General features: G+C 50.6%; 1 pseudogene; it reads left to right on the forward strand.

The window, feature by feature from the left end:
* Positions 1-7,905: 7,905 nt before the first annotated feature.
* LOC106978742 (small nuclear ribonucleoprotein G-like) lies at positions 7,906-8,653 on the forward strand (annotated as a pseudogene).
* The last annotated feature ends 8,389 nt before the right edge of the window (positions 8,654-17,042 follow it).

Below are 17,042 nucleotides of genomic sequence, written 5' to 3' on the forward strand. Positions count from 1 at the left end.
GGACCCACAATGTCGAGGAGTTCAGCAAGACTCAAAGTCAGCAGAAGGTACGCCTTTTAGGTGTATGACTGACTAACTGTGGGTCTAACACCCCAAGAGAACCAGAACTTGCTTCAAATGCAGAGGAAGACAATGGTGCTCTAAGAAACAGAACAACCAAGGAACCGCAGCCCTACCTTTCTCACTGCGTGGTACATCCCCGCGTCTGTCCCAACGACACTGACAAAACCCATGTGGAAGGAAACAGTGCCTCAAGGTGCCCTTGCTTCTGGTCCTACCTCACACAGCACTAAGCTGAAGGTGGAGGGTCGGTAGAGTGTGCTCCTATCAAGAAGTGAAATAGAGACGGTGGAATTAACTTTGTGCACCTTTCTGCTGTTCTGGGAAGAATAAAACATACACGCACATGCCGTGCCGCGCAATGCAAATTGTGGAACTCGATAATTCCACATATGTAAGTTAAATGCCCTCATATTTGAATTGAAAACTGTCACTGCACGTGTAAAGGTGGGCAGCGAAATTCAGACAAGTAATTTACAATTTTAATTTCTCTTGACTTGGAATGTCATTAAATAGCAAATTAAAAAAATGCCACGAGAAGTGGACAGAGGCCAGAGAAGACAGAAAAAAAGCTTTCTATTTTAGCACCTTTAACAGCACTCTGCTCCTGCATATGGAACTAGGGGCCCCACAAGTGATGTAGCCAGGCCTGAGTCCATGAGTAGATCCGGCTTCAGACACCACCTGAGGCTTCAAGATTTCAAATCACACAATCAAAACTTGGCTTCTCTCTGCCTCTCAGCCTGGCCCTCCTGCGCCCCCTGTGGTCTCAGGTTTCATGCGGTGGCAGGACAGTGGCGGCGGCTCCAACACTAGGATCTGGAGGCTCCTTCCCAGAAGCCCCAGCAAAAGGGCTTCCTGTCCTTCCTGAACCCGCCACTCCTGTCTGGAGACGTGGTGCCCAGATGGGCTTCATCCAGGTCTGTTTACTCAGCCCCACCTGCACTGAGAGTGGGGGAGGGGAAATCAGGCCACAGTGATCAGAAGAGCAAGAGGCTTAAGTTAGTGACACGGTTCTCACGTACCCCTTCCTGGATGCCCGATGGCCACACCCGCCCTCTCTTCTTATGCTAGCTCTTTCCTAAAAAGAAGCATCTGCCTATACACAGAAAACGTGTTTACCGTCTCCCCCAGGGGAGACAACTCAAAGTTGTACCAGAGAAAAGGCTGTAATCTCTAGGGGATGTGCTGTCCTTTCTGTGAGATGTGGGGTGCACGTCCTCACGGTCTGACTTTGGATGGCTGAATGATGAATTTGACCAGCTCCAGCACACAAAGGAACAGGGCATTTTAGCAAGAGATCTGTAAATAACCCCACATAACTCTCACCTGGAGAGGGGAGAGTGGGAAAGAGTGGTCGCTGGTCCAGGGCACGTACGTTCTCACATCCAGAATAGCAAGAAGCCCTTGCCCTGACAGTAGTCCAAGCCCCTGGCCGGTCGGTTGGGCCCCAGCCCCCCCATTCTGCTCTGTGCGAGGATCAGCCACAGCCTTTGTTCTTCTCTCAGACCCCTGGTTGGGAGGTCTGTCGTGGAAACATCTGAGCTGGGTACTGGGGAGAATATCCCTTCTGGAGGCTGCATGACTTCAACAGCCCACCGCTTATTGGCACGAGAGAGAGCATACAATATGAGTAATCACCCACTTTCCTTTGCCAGATTTGGGGTTTTTCTGGCGACAGAGACCCTGAAGGCGGGCGGTCAGCATTCTATCTCCTTGCTTCTGCCTTTTCCACAGGCTAGATGCACAGAAGCCAGAGATTCGATCAAGTCGGAGTCTCTGGATAGGACAGGTGGCCTGGGAATTTCTGATTCCCAGCACCAGGCCCAGGTTTGGCCTCCACCCCAGGATCTCAGTGTCATGGCGGCATGCCGGGCCAGTGTTGCCATCTTGGCGGCCGCCCACACGTGGGTTTCTGCTGTGGGGAGAGTGGAAACCATATCTTCCGAGGTGGACAGCACTGCTCTCTGCCCACAGGCTGCGTGCCAGCTACGTCTTTACACAATCAAAGAGGGACCTTGCACAGACCAATGCTGAGAAGGGACCATGAGCCAAGGAGCATGAGTCACTTAATCTTCTGCGCCTGGGTCAAAAAATAGAGGGGGGAAAAGACTAGCAACAAATATATTCATGTTGCATAATTTTAGAAAAGGAACGTTTTTCAAAATCGTGAGAAAAACTCAACGACCAACGAAACCATCATCCGTCGAGGATTAAAACGTATCAAAGAACATCAGCAGCATTAAGGAGGGGCCGCAGGAGTCTCCAGACACCTCCTGAGACTCACGCGTCGGGGAGGCCTGAGTGGGTTGATTAAAGAGGCCATGACGGGGCTGAGCTCTGTTCAACCACCACTGGGACTCCAGAGGGTCCGTGGAGCCAGCGGCAGAAGCCCAGAGGACAGTGCTTTTCCTCAGCTGACGTTGAGAGCAGATGACCACACCGCACACGACAGAGACCCAGCAGTAGGGCAGTACAGCTGTGAGCAGACACATCTGCAACAAGATTCTCCGGATGCAGCCTTCGGGCCATGCATGATCCTTGCTGTGATACACGCTGTGTGTCGGGCATCCGTGGCAAACACGTGCAGTCGGCGATATTGTTGCCATGTCGACCAAGCATTTCCCTGATCAGCCGTGGGGAGGGATCAGCTGTAGAGACCAGCGATTTGGGCGGAGGGCCCTCGTGAGTCCCTGTGACTATAACCCAGGGAGACCCATGCAGGTGACCCCCTGAGCCCCATGCTGACTGTCAGGCCTGTCCTCACACAGTGAGGCAGGCTCAAGGAGGATGCTTGGGTCTAGGTCACACTTGGATCAGGGCGGGGCAACCCTCTTCCCCTGAAGTGGGGAAATCGCCCGCCCGTTGTTGGCCTAAAGGCAATCGGGATTGCAGAAATGCTTCAGTGAGTCTTTCCACGCTCATGCCCTTCAGGACTGAAGAACGTGGTCCCCCGGCTGCTGAGGATGCTCTGGGGATTGCCCCTCACTGAGAAGGCTAGCCTCATCCAAGGTCATGGCCTCTTCCTGGAGGCCTGACTCCAAGATGGTAGCTTCGGGGGTAGAAGGCTCAGCCACCCACCCAACCCCACTCTCAGAGGCCACCTTGACATTGCAGCCTGACTCCTCCCCGTGCTGCCTTCTTACCGTCCACACAAGGCCCCCAACCAGCCTCCCACGTGCTCACCTCCATCTCAGAAGCTGCTTCCCGGCAGCCCAGACTTCCACATAGCACTTGTGTGAGTTTCCTGGAGCTGCCCTGCCAAGTGACCACAAACCAGGCAGCTTAAAACAACAAATTTACTCTCAGTCTGGAGGCCAGAGCCTGAAATCGGGGAAGTGGGGCCCTGCAGCCTCCGGAGGCTCGAGGGGAGGATCCTTCCTCACCTTGTCCAGCTCCTGGTGGATCCAGATGTTCCTCAGTCCACATCCAGGTCACCCTAATCCTGGCCTCAGCCACGTCTTCACCTGGCCTCCCCCTGTGTGTCTCAAACTGTCCCTCTCCTCTCTTATAAGGACACTCATCCTCAGATTTAGGACCCACTCAGATAATGCAGGAGGACCTCATCTTGCGATCCTTATTGTAATGACGTCTGCAGAGAAGCTCACTGGAGATACGGTCATATTCTTAGATTACGAGCGGATGCATACTTTGGGGGCCACGTTGGCACGTACTGCATCAGTGCAGGCTTCCACTTCTATGGCAACAGTAAGGGCGACGTGTGAGCTCCCGGGAGGGCAGGGTCTCTGTCGCATTTGTTGCGGCCTCCAGAGTCCCCTCAGAAGGGGAGACGGCGTGAACACGGCATCAGGCCCTGCCCCATAGAGGGGGCACTGTGAGCAACACAGAGCGTGGGGAGAGGCGGCCCATCCCCCGCCGGCACCCCCAGAGCTGCAGCTCCTGATCTGTCAGACCACTCCAGGACAGGTGAGCCGGGGGACGTCACCAGTAGTCAGAGGAGAGGGAGCAGATTTGACACACCTTGAACATCTTCTGAAACTTCCACTGAGAATAAGGGAAGAATACCCATTTTTCCAGGGGAGGTGTCAGGATCCAAGCTGAAGAGGCTTTGGTGGGGTCCAGGCTGGCCACAGGGACCCTCCCCGGTAACATGGCCCTGAGAGTTCCAGCTGGGAGACACCAGGCTCTACTTTCCATAGAGTGGGGAATGTGCTACTTCAACTGTCAAGCACATCCAGGGACGTGCTTTTGTTGTCCACCTGTACCTTGACTTCCCAACTGGGACCTACTTTGGGCAAGTCCTGGTTTGGATTCTGGCCCTTCTGCTCCGGTCCAGGGAGCCTGGGATGCTCAGAAGGCAACATGGAGCTGAGATGGGAGATGATACCAGAGGCCTCTGGACCCGTTCCTTCCGGGAAGCCAAAGGATGTGGCCTGGGGTCAACAGCTACTGGAGGGGAGATATGGGATCTCAAGAGGCAGCACCTGAGGGGGACAAGCCCCTTCAGAGAGAACAAAAGACGATCGCAGAGAGTGAGGTGTGCTCGCGGGTTTCAGGGGCCTGGAGGGACCGTGTGGGGAGTCTGAGTTCAGCCTGGGACTTGCAGCTCCTGGCCTGTTGGGTGAAGCCATGCCTCCCACCCCTCCTCGGGTTGTCTTGGGGCCCAGCTGAGGGGACGGAGTCAGGGTTGGAGGCGCAGCAGCAAGAAGCTGAGCTCTGGGCTCAGGCAGGGCTGGGCTGGGTGAAGCTGGGTGATGTTGGGCATGGGGAGCATCGGAGGAGCATCACCGAGTGGGAGTCTGGGCAAGAACTAGCTTGGTGCCCGGCCCGCAGTGATGGCTCCACCTGAGAACTCTTTCCCTCCCTGGGGGACGCTGGCCACTCAGTGGTCCAGGAGGACTCCATGGGAGTCTTCATGTCATGGGATGGTGGCCCTAGGATACAGGGTGCCCGGGGGTGCCAGGAACCCACGAGGGATGCCTTGATCATCACTCACTGTGTGTTTATGGTTTAACTCACTCTGAGGCACACGGAAGTGTAATGACTCGCCTCGGGCTCGCCCCAGCTCAAGCTGCCGAGTCCTGTCTACCGCGGGCTTCTAAATTAGGGTGCGGCACGCTTGGTGCACATGAATCAGGGCACAGAGAAGCCCTTAAAACGCCGCACACGTGGTTTTGAGCGTTCACACGTTCATGCACGGAGGCACGGCCCGCCTGACGGTCCCATCTTTGAGCACATAGGAAACGCTTAGCAGCACAAAGCAAAGGAGCAGGTGGGTGTGAGGTTGGTTGCAGGGGTCCAGGAGCAGGGCTGAGCCCCTCCTTCTCGCTCGGGGAATCAGAGGTTCTGGGGGGTTGATTCTCCGTAGCAGGTGGGGCCAGGGCAAGGATGCAGGAGCTCTGAGCCCTCAGGCGCGCTCTTCTGCTACCTGGCGGCCTCTTCTTCCCCTTACGTCCTTCTGTTCCTCCTGCCACTTCTCTTTAGCGCCTCCACGTGTCCCAGCACATGTGTGGCCACCACCCTAGGGTGGGTTTGTCCTGCCGCTACTACTCTTAACGCTCGAAACTAGCCCACGGGCGAACCATGACCTACACAAACTTCCACGGGCAACAGGAGACCTCACCTGCTTAGACGGTGAGATGCTCTGTGGCGCGCATGGGCCGGTCCAGGGCAAACACAAGCGGCCAGCCATCGAGACGTAGGTGGACCAGGCCTCATCCGCTCTCTCTGGGCACGGGTGGGCCCCACTGTCTCGTGACCCATGGAGGCTCCTGTCCTGCCCCCAGCAAGGGCCCTGCCCCACCGCCCCCTGTCTACACCTGCGCAGGAGTCTGACTCGCAGTGTGCAAACTAGAAGTCAGTACTGATGACGTCACAGCGTCCCTTGATTGGCCACAGCACAGATGGAGAGAAGATCAGCCTGTAAAAACGTTCCTATGGCCAACATGGTGACACCAAGTGTACGAAATGGGGCCACCCTCTGAATGGTCACAATGAATGCAGCCGAGGCCCACGGAGCACTTACCACATGCCAAGCACTTACTAGGAGGCAGGCACCTTCCGCACACTCTCTTGTTCAATCCTCTCAACAGTTGTGGGACGTGAACACTATTATTATTATTATCTCCATTTTACAAACAGATCGCCCAAAGTTCAGAAGCTTATTCAAGGACAGGCCCGGCTGACCTGGAAGTCGGAGCGTTTGGTCCCCTTCTGCAGAGCGAGCGTGAATCTGCCATTAATTGCCTAGTTGGGAGTGATCAAACAAGTTCTATCACATGCCATCACCGAGGTCCCCTCCAGCTCTTGGAAGACTCCCAAATACCTCCTGGTGATGGATGGAGGGCAGGCAGAGGAGGAGCGAGGAGGCCAGGAGGCACTGGTCCCAGCTTCGTTCTGCTGAGTGCCCTGAGACCCACCCAGTAGGTTGACCTCTCCAGCTTTGCCCCAGGCCTGAGCCAGCAGCGCACCATCTGGGAGCATCTGCCCTGCACAGCGCTCTGGCACACAGTCCCCCCAGCCCCTGCTGTACTATCTCCGTTCCCCAGCAGGGCTTAGGCTGGGCCCATGGCTGGACTCACACATTTCTGGAAACCTAAGTTTAAGCTGAGGGGTCCAGACACACCAGAAGCTAGCTGTAGAGGCCAAGGAAGTTCTGGAAGATAACTCACCTGAGGAAGGGAGGAGCCAGGCCCAGCAGCGGACCCTGTGGCAGGCAGCTGTGTGGACGGTCTGGCAGCCAGGAGAACCATGCGTGGTTCACAGAGAGCTGGGGGAGACAGAGGGATATGTGTGCTGTAAATACAAACAAATGGAGCCAGTCGGCCCTACAAAACAGGACACAGGCGCGGCCCTGACGGTTAGAGCAGCCGCCATGCCCAGAGAGAGCAGACGAGGCCTGAAGAAGCCACTGCGGCCCAACTATCGGAGCATCCTCACTGACATGGATGTCTTCTCGGGGACCGTGATTAGGCCTGTGGTCTCCACTAGTGTGGTAGCTGGCTGGGCTTTGAGCACCTTCCTCAGTGGCCTGGCACCAAAGGAAGGACTCAGGCTCTGGGGACCCGGGGTTCTAGTCTCACTTCTGCCACTTCCTTGTAGTATGCCTCGGGGAGATTAATTAAAGACTCTCAACCTGGGATGGGTGATTCCAAAAAAAAAAATCCACAAATTCTAATACCCCTCTCTTCAGGAGGTGGGGTCCAGTACCCGCCCCCCCTTCTTGAGCATGGGCCAGACTTAGTGACTTGCTCGCAACTAACAGAATAAACAGAAGTGACAGTGTGCAGCCTCAGAGACTTGGTCGTAAGGGGCATTGTGGTTTCCTGCCTGTCCCTTCTCTTGTCCTTGGACCACTTGCTCTGAAGAAGCCAGCTGCCACATCATGAAGAGAGGCCCGCCTGTGAAGAACCGAGGCCTCCAGCCAACAGCTGTGTGAGGGCGCCATCTTGGAATGGATCCTCCAGCCCCACACAACCCCAACCTCATGAGAAACCTTTAAGGATAATCTCCCAGTTACGCTGCTCCTGAATTCCTGACCCATGGAAACCGGGACAATAAGAAACGCTTTCTGTTTTAAGCCAGTATATTTGGGGGGATCATGTGTTATACGGCACTAAATAACAGATACACAAGCCCATCTCAAGGTACTTGTCAGGATTTGCTGAGATGACACACTGGAAGGGTTGGATACCCCACACACTCAGTCTGATGGCTCCTTCCCTCTCTGGGGTTTCCGTGCTCCCATCCCAGGGGCTAAGGCTTGGACTGTGGGTTCTGCTCACTCAGGAGCCAGCCCTCCAGCCAGGTTCCTGGCTTCCTTCCCATTTCCCCCAGCGTGCCTCCTGGCCTTGTCCAGAGACAGTGTCACACGGGGATGGGGGGGTGTAGTGGACCACTCTCTTCTTTTATACAAAGGATCAAAGAAATCCATTGGCAACCAGTTTAATCCAAATCCTGTGGTAACCTTCTGTATCAAGCTCTCTTCCCAGGCTCACCTTCTACACAGCACAGTCGGAATGTCCAAACTGTAAATCAGTTCACACCATTTCTTGCTTAAAAACCTCCAGGGGGCATCTTTAAGTTCGCTGAATAGACACCATGAGCAAAGCCCACCCTCCAGAATTGAAAAAAATTATGGACAAGAAATTATCAGTGAACTTAAATGGTGAAGACATGTCCAAGGGGGCTCAATCCCTTCACGAATCTTGTGATAGATGAATATGTGGAGATGGCAACTAGTGGGCAACAGAACAATACTGGAATGGTGGTAATTTGAGAAAATAGTATCATCATGTTAGAAGCCTTGGAACAAGTATCAACAATGGGTGTGTTCACCGGAAGAAACCAACTGCTTCCATATGTCCCCTCTCCATAGCACCTGTTTTACTACAATATAAAAATCAAGTTATGTATTTTCATACTGAACTTTTTTTTTAAATAAACTTTTGTAATAGTAACACACACACACACACACACACACACACACACACACAATCCCAACTCATAATATTATGGCCATAAGACTCATGACATGCCCTACCCCTACTCTATGCTCTTATTACAGTCTAAGCTCCTCTTCCTTATGGCCCTCAACTATGTGAAGCCTCCACACTTTGTCTTTTCCACATGAAGCATTCTCCCCCCAGACCTTCCCAAGGCTGCCTCCTTCCTGTCTGTGTCACTTCTTTGGACCCCCAGCCCTACACAGGTCCTCACTACCACATTGTCCTATTTTTTCCTTTTTATCACCAGCTAAAATGACCCATTGGCTTGTTATTTGCCTGAAGGTCACTCTGGAGTGCAGAGATTTGCTGTGTTCTCTCCAGGGCTAGAAGGGTACCCACATCCAAGAGACACTGGAATGTCTGTGGGTCAAGCGGCTTTTTGAACATCAATCAAATTCCCTTTTGAAAGCTTTGGAGGCAACTTTTTCATAGAGAACACTCTGGAAAATCCTTCCATAAAAAGAACAAAGTACCTTCAGACTTTCTAACAGCAGGTCATACCTGTGTCATGATCATTTTAACCCAGGAAGGGTCTTATTGGGGATTTTGAAGCAAACTGGTGTTCTGAGGGTAGACAAATCATGGGGTCTCTCTGGGCAGCTGTCCCTCTGTGGAGAGCAGACTTCTGAGGTCCACATGGCCCTACCGTGTAAATGTCTTCCCACCCACCAGGAGGGCTGGGATGAGCAAGGGGAACATGAAGAAGCCAGAATGTTCTGAGGTCCTGGAGGTTAGAAGAGGGAAGAGAGAAAGGAGGAAGCAGGACATGGCAGGGGGCTCTCAGAACGAATGACTCCTCCTCAGCTGTTGTCCAGCACTCAGGGTTGTGGCTTCCAGGGCCAACCACTTAGGACTCTGCTTTGCTTGTTCCTTCTTGCAGGACCTGGGGAGCTATGCAGGCTCCCGGAGAACCTCAATGCCAACTGGCCTCCTTGCTTCTCTTGGCACTTGAACACCAACGGAGTCGTCTTCTACAGATAAGGTAGCATCAGTGTTCTGCTTGAGGTACTTCTCCTATTCTCAAGACAGACCCATCTCTACACGGAATCTCCACTCAGATCTGCCCACTCACCTCCTCCAAAACCCCCGTTCACTACACACACTCTGTTCCCAACCTTGGCCTTCTGTGTTCCCTGACCTGCAAGACTGTTCCACCATGCCATCTCCTGAGAGAGACCACCCAGACCAGTCTGGTCCCATCCCCTTCACTGTCCCCTGGGGGCACAGCACTGCCACGCTTTCAGCTCTGATGAGCGTCCTTGGTTAGTGCCCATCTGCCTCACTGCAACAGTCCCATGAAAGCAGGGACTTGCCTGTCCTACCCGCCACTGTGCCCCAAGGGGACAGTGTGGGGATTTCCTGGCACTCAGCAGATGTTCAGAACATACCTACTGAGTAAAAGAAAGACTAGGAAGCTCTGCAGTCAAGGAGGCATTGCTGGAAATGCAATGAAAATGATGGTTGGGTCTGGAGAGCTGGGTGATGACAGGCTGTGTCTCCTGGGGGGCAGATGTGTGCAGAGATGCTGACGGGGCAGGTTGTGTCCAGCATGTCCCTTCTGGAAGGGATGGGCCATCTGGGGAAGCCCAGGACATGGTGCCAGGCTGAGACCTGGCCCTGCCTCCTGTCCTTTGCCCAGAGAGTGTGAGGTCTGGGAAGGATGTGATAGATGGGGAAGGAGATCTTAGCCCAGGAGAAGTAGAGGAGCTGGGAATACCCAACAATGGAAAGACTGAAGGTCAGGAGAAAGTGCTGCGACCCAATAGGTGCCCAGGGAAAGTGACCAAGGGAAGCTGCTTGGATCCGTGCAGCTGAGCACAGAGCATCCTGCGTGTCCCCCTTCTGCATGAGGAGCCTGGGTGAGAACAGCAGCTTCCGCTAAGAGGCATGAGGTCACTGACCCTGGAGAGATTTGGGGCCAGTCCAAGGAGTGCAGGACACTTGGGATCAGCCACACTTGTACCCAAGAGAGCAGGAGGGACCAGAGCAGGTAAGATGTGGGCAGGACCAGCCAGAAGGGACTTCACTGTTCCGGAGGCTCCCCCTTGGCCACGCACCCCCTTACTTGTTGGATTCAAGGAGGCCCAGGGGTCCCCAGGGAGAGGGCCAGAATTGGATGGCAGGGAGGCCATAGAAATATTCAGATCCTAATGCCTGGGGCAGCTGTGCTGGTAAGTGCCAGCTGAAGTCAGACTCAGCAGGTCTGGCCTTGTCTCCTGACTGGCCACATGCCTTTTCCATGTCGAGCCACCCAGATTTCCACCAACCCCTGGGGACACTGTGTTCCCTGGAGCTTTGGTGTCTGGTCTTTGCTCTCGCTCGAATTTTCATGACCCCCTAATCCCCACCTCATCCTTCCAAGTTCAGCTCAGCTGTCCTATCCTCATGGAGGTTTTCCTGAGCCCAAGGCTGGTCTAGGTTCCATGGTCCCCACCAAACACTCAGCCTTCCCAGAGCCTGACTGCTGGCATGTATTTCAGGCTGTGATTCCAAAGAGATGAGAGTTTCCCGCTAAACTCAGCCCAGAGGCTCAGGGTAGGACAGATGTCTATCGACATCTCATTAAATATTTGCTGAACGGATGAGCAATTGAACGAATGGGTTGAAATTGGCCACCCTCTTGCAGATCCCGTCACCCCTTCCCTGGCTATGTCTGCAGGTAGGGGCTACCATTGCTGTGGACAGGAAAATGTGGGTTCTGTAAGTATGCTGGGACTGTTGTAGCAAAGAGAGCCCATATGGGCTGGCTGCAAGTGATGCTAGATCCCCCCAGAGACTATGAGGGAAAAGTTGTAACTCCCAGGGACCAGACCTTTGAAGTCTGAACCGAGTGCAGTGGAAGGTTACCCAGGATGCACACTGCCATGCTGATGGGACCTTGTCAGCACAGGCATGTCCTCTCTTGGCACCCATCTCAAACACATAGATGAGATCCATGTGTTTCAAACATCGTTGGCATTGCCGTGGACCAAACAAACAACCCGCTACTTGACTGCTGTCTCCATTCTGTGTGACTATTCTGCCAGGATTTTTTTCCCCCACCTCTCGAAATACGTAATCTTTCTTGACTGGCTGGAAAGGTGGTAAAACAAACAAAAAGTGGCAAAAAGGAGTTTAATTAAAGGGCACGGGCTAAATAAAAAGGCCATCTCAGTGGGTTGTGCATCTGATTCCTGATATGGGCTCAGGTCGTGATCTCGTGGTTTGTGAGTCGGAGTCCTGCATCAGGGGCTCTGCGCTGACAGCATGGAGCCTGGTTGGGACTCTCTCTCCCTGTCTCTCTCTCAAAAAAAGAAGCTGTCATATTTCATACTTTCCTTGGCACTATACTAAGGGTAATGGGTGAGCAAGAGGTGGGTGGCTGGTTTTCTGCCATACGATTCTTCTTCGGTTGTCTGAACTGGGAAGGGTTCTGCCGGATGTTTCCCAGGGCGCAGGAGCAGGAGCGGAGTGCAATTTTGTGCACTCCCCCGAACAGACAGTAGTGGGGGTGATCCTCACCTGCTCGTGTTGGGTAGGGGTCGGGGGCAGAGCCCTAGGCAGAGCCACTGAGTCCACACGCTGACGATCAGCTCATGGGAAGTCCTCTTGCTGGCCAGACCCCCTGCATTCATGCCCGGGAAGCAGCTCCAGAGCCTGGGACTGGCTGGAAGAGGGCTGGGAGGAAGTGTCGCAGAACTGGAAAAACCTGTTCTGGTGTGGGGAGGGCTGTGTGGCAGGAAGCCACGCTCCGAGCTGAATGGGGAGACGTCAGTGCAGGCCCTCCATGGTCTCTGCCAAGCTTGAATGGTCCCGTATCTCTCTGGCAGGAAGATTTTTTAAACTGCATACAGATTGGGTAAGATGCACTTGTTTAATGGGGACAGAAAGAGGAGAACAGATGAGGGACTCTAAGTGTTAAAGGACAACCTGAAAAACCTGCCAAGGAGGGAAAAGTCTAACAAAGATGGAATTAGGCATTTGCCGTCTGTTCGCCTCCATCTGGGTGGATCCAGGTGCTGTAGGGAAGTTCACAGAAACAGAGGGAAAACCAAAGACAATACCACTCTTCCGGGCGGGTCAAGACTGATGGCGAGTGATTGAAGTGCAAATCACAGCTGCAGTGAGAGACCACTTCATACCCACAGGAATGGGGGATGGCTCTAGTCAAACATGTTGGGAACAGCAGGTGTTGACAAGGATGTGGAGACGTCGCGCCCTCACTGCTGGTGGGAATATAAAATGGTGCAGCCACTTTGGAAAACAGTCTGGCAGCTCCTCAGAGGGTGAAACATAAAGTCGCCCTCTGACCCAGCAATTCCACCCCTAGGTATCTACCCGAGAGAAATGAAAACTTTGCACACACGCAAAATCTTGTACACAAATGGAGACACACTATTCATGATAGCCCAAAGTGGAAAAAACGTCCATAGGCTGCTGGGAGGAGAAACACAATGTGATCCATCCATGAAGGAAACGTTATTCAGCCTTAAAACAAGAAGGAAGCACTGACACCCACTACAATGTGGATGAACCTTGAAGACCCGACACTCACTAAGAGAAGCCAGACACAAAGGACCACATATTGTGTGATTCCATTTCTACGAAATGTCCAGAAGAGGCAGATCAATGAAGACAGGAAGCAGATGAGTGCTTGTTGGAGGCTAGGGGTGGGCAGTGTGAGGGTTAGGGAGATGATGACGAAGGGGTGAGGGATTTCCTTTTGAGATGGCGTCCTAACATGGATGATGGTGATAATCACAACTCTGTAAATACAAGAAAAGCCACTGAACTGTACACTATAAATGTGGGTGAACTATATGGTATGAATGATAACTCAGTAAAGCCATTTAAGGGAAAAGGATCCTGATGGGCCAAGGAGTCTCTTCTCAGGCTGTCAGGGGAATGTCCCATAATCCCTCAAGCCACCACTGGGTTTGTGAAATGACAGACCAGAGTCAGGCAGGGCCAGCAATAAAGAATGCTCTTATTATAATAAACGTGTAAGATAAGGGGTACAGATTCCAGCCCAAGGCAACCATAGAATGTGAGGATTCAAAAAGAAAATGGCACCAGGAAGATGAAGAACTAACACGGACCAACACATAACTACAGCAATCTTTAGTAAGAGAGCAGGGGCTTGTTTTGCAAGGCTCTGCCAAGTGCGCTGTATGCTGGAGGAGCCCTTCTAGGCTCCTGTGTTCCCCAAGTGCTCATCACAGCATCGCCACACGTCCCAGTCTCTGGCTTGTGGATAAACTGAATACAAGGTATCTTCCCTTGGAGGTTCTAAGCTCCTTTAGGACAGAAATCTCTTGTTTATTTTTCTTTGAACACTTGAATTCTAACTTGTACACCGTAGGCACACAATAAATATTTGCTTTAAAAAAACGCATGGTGCGTACCTCTACTTGCGATAACGGTAGTCTAGGTAACTGGTCCAACCTGCCCAATGGCAACAACTAAAAAGGCTGGGAAAATATAGAAAACAGTGAAGAGTGAGCATGATCATGAGAATCACTAGGCCAACATCTAGGTGGGGCAGAGATCTCAAGAGGTGAGCCTGGCATCAGGGCTGCTCTCATCCAGGGGCTACTTGCAGATCTGAAGGGACAGCTGAGAAGCTAAGCTGCATGTGTTCCAACTTTGTGGGGCTATGGGGAAAAATTACTATCGGTAGAGGCTCTGGAAACCACCCCCTGGTTGAGTTTCTGATTTCAAAGAGTAGTACATTAGAAGAAAGGGTGACCCAGGAGTAATGCAGCTGCTGTATGACCATAGTCCAGCTGCATAGCACCAGGAACCCCAGAAATACCCAGCCCTGAAATAGGATTACGGATGTCCCACATTGCTAATGTCTCCAAGCACCTGGCAAAAGAAAAATAAATCCTTACTGGAGCAAGATACCATCATCCCAGGTCTCAGATTATCTTACAAGTATAAATCCAGCACAGAGATAATCAGGCTCATGGGGCAGCTTGATAGTAAATAATAGGAACCACAGAAATAGCTCCATGGGGGCTCCCAGATACTATGATAAAACATTGAATATAAAATAATTCTGCTTGCTATATTCAAGAAGACAAAAACCAAGCTTGAAAGTTTCGGCAGGGAAGTGGAAATTGCATTTTGAAGAGCTGTAAAAGTTTTGAAAAAGAATCCAATATGTGTTTTAGAACTAAAATAATATATGATGATCAGAATTAAAAACTCAGTGGAAGGATATAACAGAAAATTAGACACAGCTAAAGAGAGAATTAATAAAATGAAAGTTCTGAGTGCTGTGTACTTGTACTATGATTAGTACAAGAATTTTGTAAAGGTTGTTTCATTTTCCTGCAAAAGTGAACTTCTTTTGGGGTGCCTGGGTGGCTCGGTCAACTGAGCATCCAACCCTTGATTTCAGTTCAGGTCATGATCTCACTGTTCGTGGGATTGAGTCCCACATTAGATTCCATGCTGGGTGTGGAGCTTGCTTAAAATTCTCTCTCCCTCTCCCTCTGCCCCCTCCTTACCTGCGTACATGTTCTCTCTCTCTCTCTCTCTCTCAAAAATAAATAAACATTAAAAAATAAAAACACTGTTAATATTTATTTTTGAGAGAGAGAGAGACAGAGTGTGAGCAGGGGAAGGGCAGAGAGAGAGGGAGACACAGAATCCGAAGTAGATTCCAGGCTCCGAGCTGTCAGCACAGAGCCTGACATGGGGGGGCTTCAACGTATGAACCATGAGATCATGACCTGAGCCAAAGTTGGACCTTAACTGACTGAGCTACCCAGGCACCACCTCCTGAAAAGTAAAATTTAAAAAATTTTAAAAAGTGAACTTTTGCTGGTGTTTTCATCCATCACTTTGTAAAGGTAAATACCTTGTTCTTTAAAAAAAAATGTCATAAATATGTTTATGTGAAACTTGTTTTGAAGATGGTGCTCTTTTTAATAAAGGAAAATAGGAGCGCCTGGGTGGCTCAGTCGGTTAAGCGTCTGACTTCGGCTCAGGTCATGATCTCACGGTCCGTGAGTTCGAGCCCTGCATCGGGCTCTGTGCTGACAGCTCAGAGCCTGGAGCCTGTTTCAGTCTGTGTCTCCCTCTCTCTCTGACCCTCCCCCGTTCATGCTCTGTCTCTCCCTGTCTCAAAAATAAATAAAATGTTAAAAAAAAATTAAAAAAAAATAAAGGAAAATGTTTATACATGAAAAAAATTAATGTAAAAAAGCAGTTTGCATCTGAAAGAAAGCCTCAAGAGGCAACAAAAAAACAAAAAATAAAACAACAAACCTACACTAATATTCCTGGTTGATATAACCTCTAACCTCCTAATAGAAATTTTAGCATAAAATCATGGCCCACTCTAATACCACTGGGCACTAAGCGGTAATCTCCCTGCACCTCTCTGGAGAACTCTGAACTGGGTTGTTTGGCAGGTCACAGAACACAGACCAAGAGAGAGGAGACTCAAACTTATGGTTTGAAGAAAGAAATATTACTAGCAGAGGTCACGGATGCCCCACTTGAGAGTCAGCAGTGACTGAAGGAGAAGGACTGAACAATGCCGATAAGGTCACGTGTGCCTGTCTGTTACCTTGTCTGCCTCCCACTGATTTGTTCCCTGCTTGGGTGAAGGGTGTGTGTGTGTGTGTGTGTGTGTGTGTGTGTGTCTGTCTGTCTGTCTGTAATCAGTAGCTTCTCTCTGTATATACTAAATTTATGTTTTTATGCCTAATCCTGAGTTAACACTTGGAAGAAAACAATCTAGAGTGGATTATGAAGAGACAAAAGAACAGAAAATATAGTAAAATAAGATATAAATTATATGAAAGGAATATCTAACGTTTAGTTGGAGTTTTAGGAAGGAAGGAGAAAAAGAATGAGGAAGAAGCAATATTTGAATGAATACGCTGAGGATTTTCCATAATTGATGAAACATAGCAATCTACAAATTCAAGGAGCTAAATACATCTCAAGCAGGATAAATAAAGGGAAATCCATACCTAGTACAGAAACTCCAAAAACAAAGAATTTTAAAAGTAGCCAAAGAAAAACATGACTTTCAAAAATACAAGCTTTGCTAACTTTTCAGCAGCAAAACTAGAAGCCAGAGTAGTAGAATTATAACTTCAATATGTTGGAAGGAAAACCAAACCAAACAAAACTTGCCAACCTAGACTTCTACCCAGTAAAAAAAGAAAAAAAGATCCTTCACCAAAGGGAATTCTAGGCTGTACTTCAAACAGGGAAAAAAAAGAAATTGTCCCAGAGGGGAGTTGGGGATAGACGTAAAAAACGAAATGCCAAATGTGAGGGTAAATCCAATGAACACTGACTTCATAATGTCTTATTGGGTTTATGATATAGAGAGAATGAAAATTCAAAACAATAAAAGCATCTAATGTGAGAGAAATGTAAATGTTCTAAATTCCTTGATTTTACTAGGAGAGGTTCCTATTTGATGATGATAAGTCAAGGTTGCATACTGTAATTTCTAGAACATCAGTAAAAACAATGGTAAAAGCCTGAATAACTACAAAACTAACA

Source organism: Acinonyx jubatus, chromosome E3, assembly GCF_027475565.1.
Source record: "Acinonyx jubatus isolate Ajub_Pintada_27869175 chromosome E3, VMU_Ajub_asm_v1.0, whole genome shotgun sequence".
Taxonomy (NCBI): Eukaryota; Metazoa; Chordata; class Mammalia; order Carnivora; family Felidae; genus Acinonyx; species Acinonyx jubatus.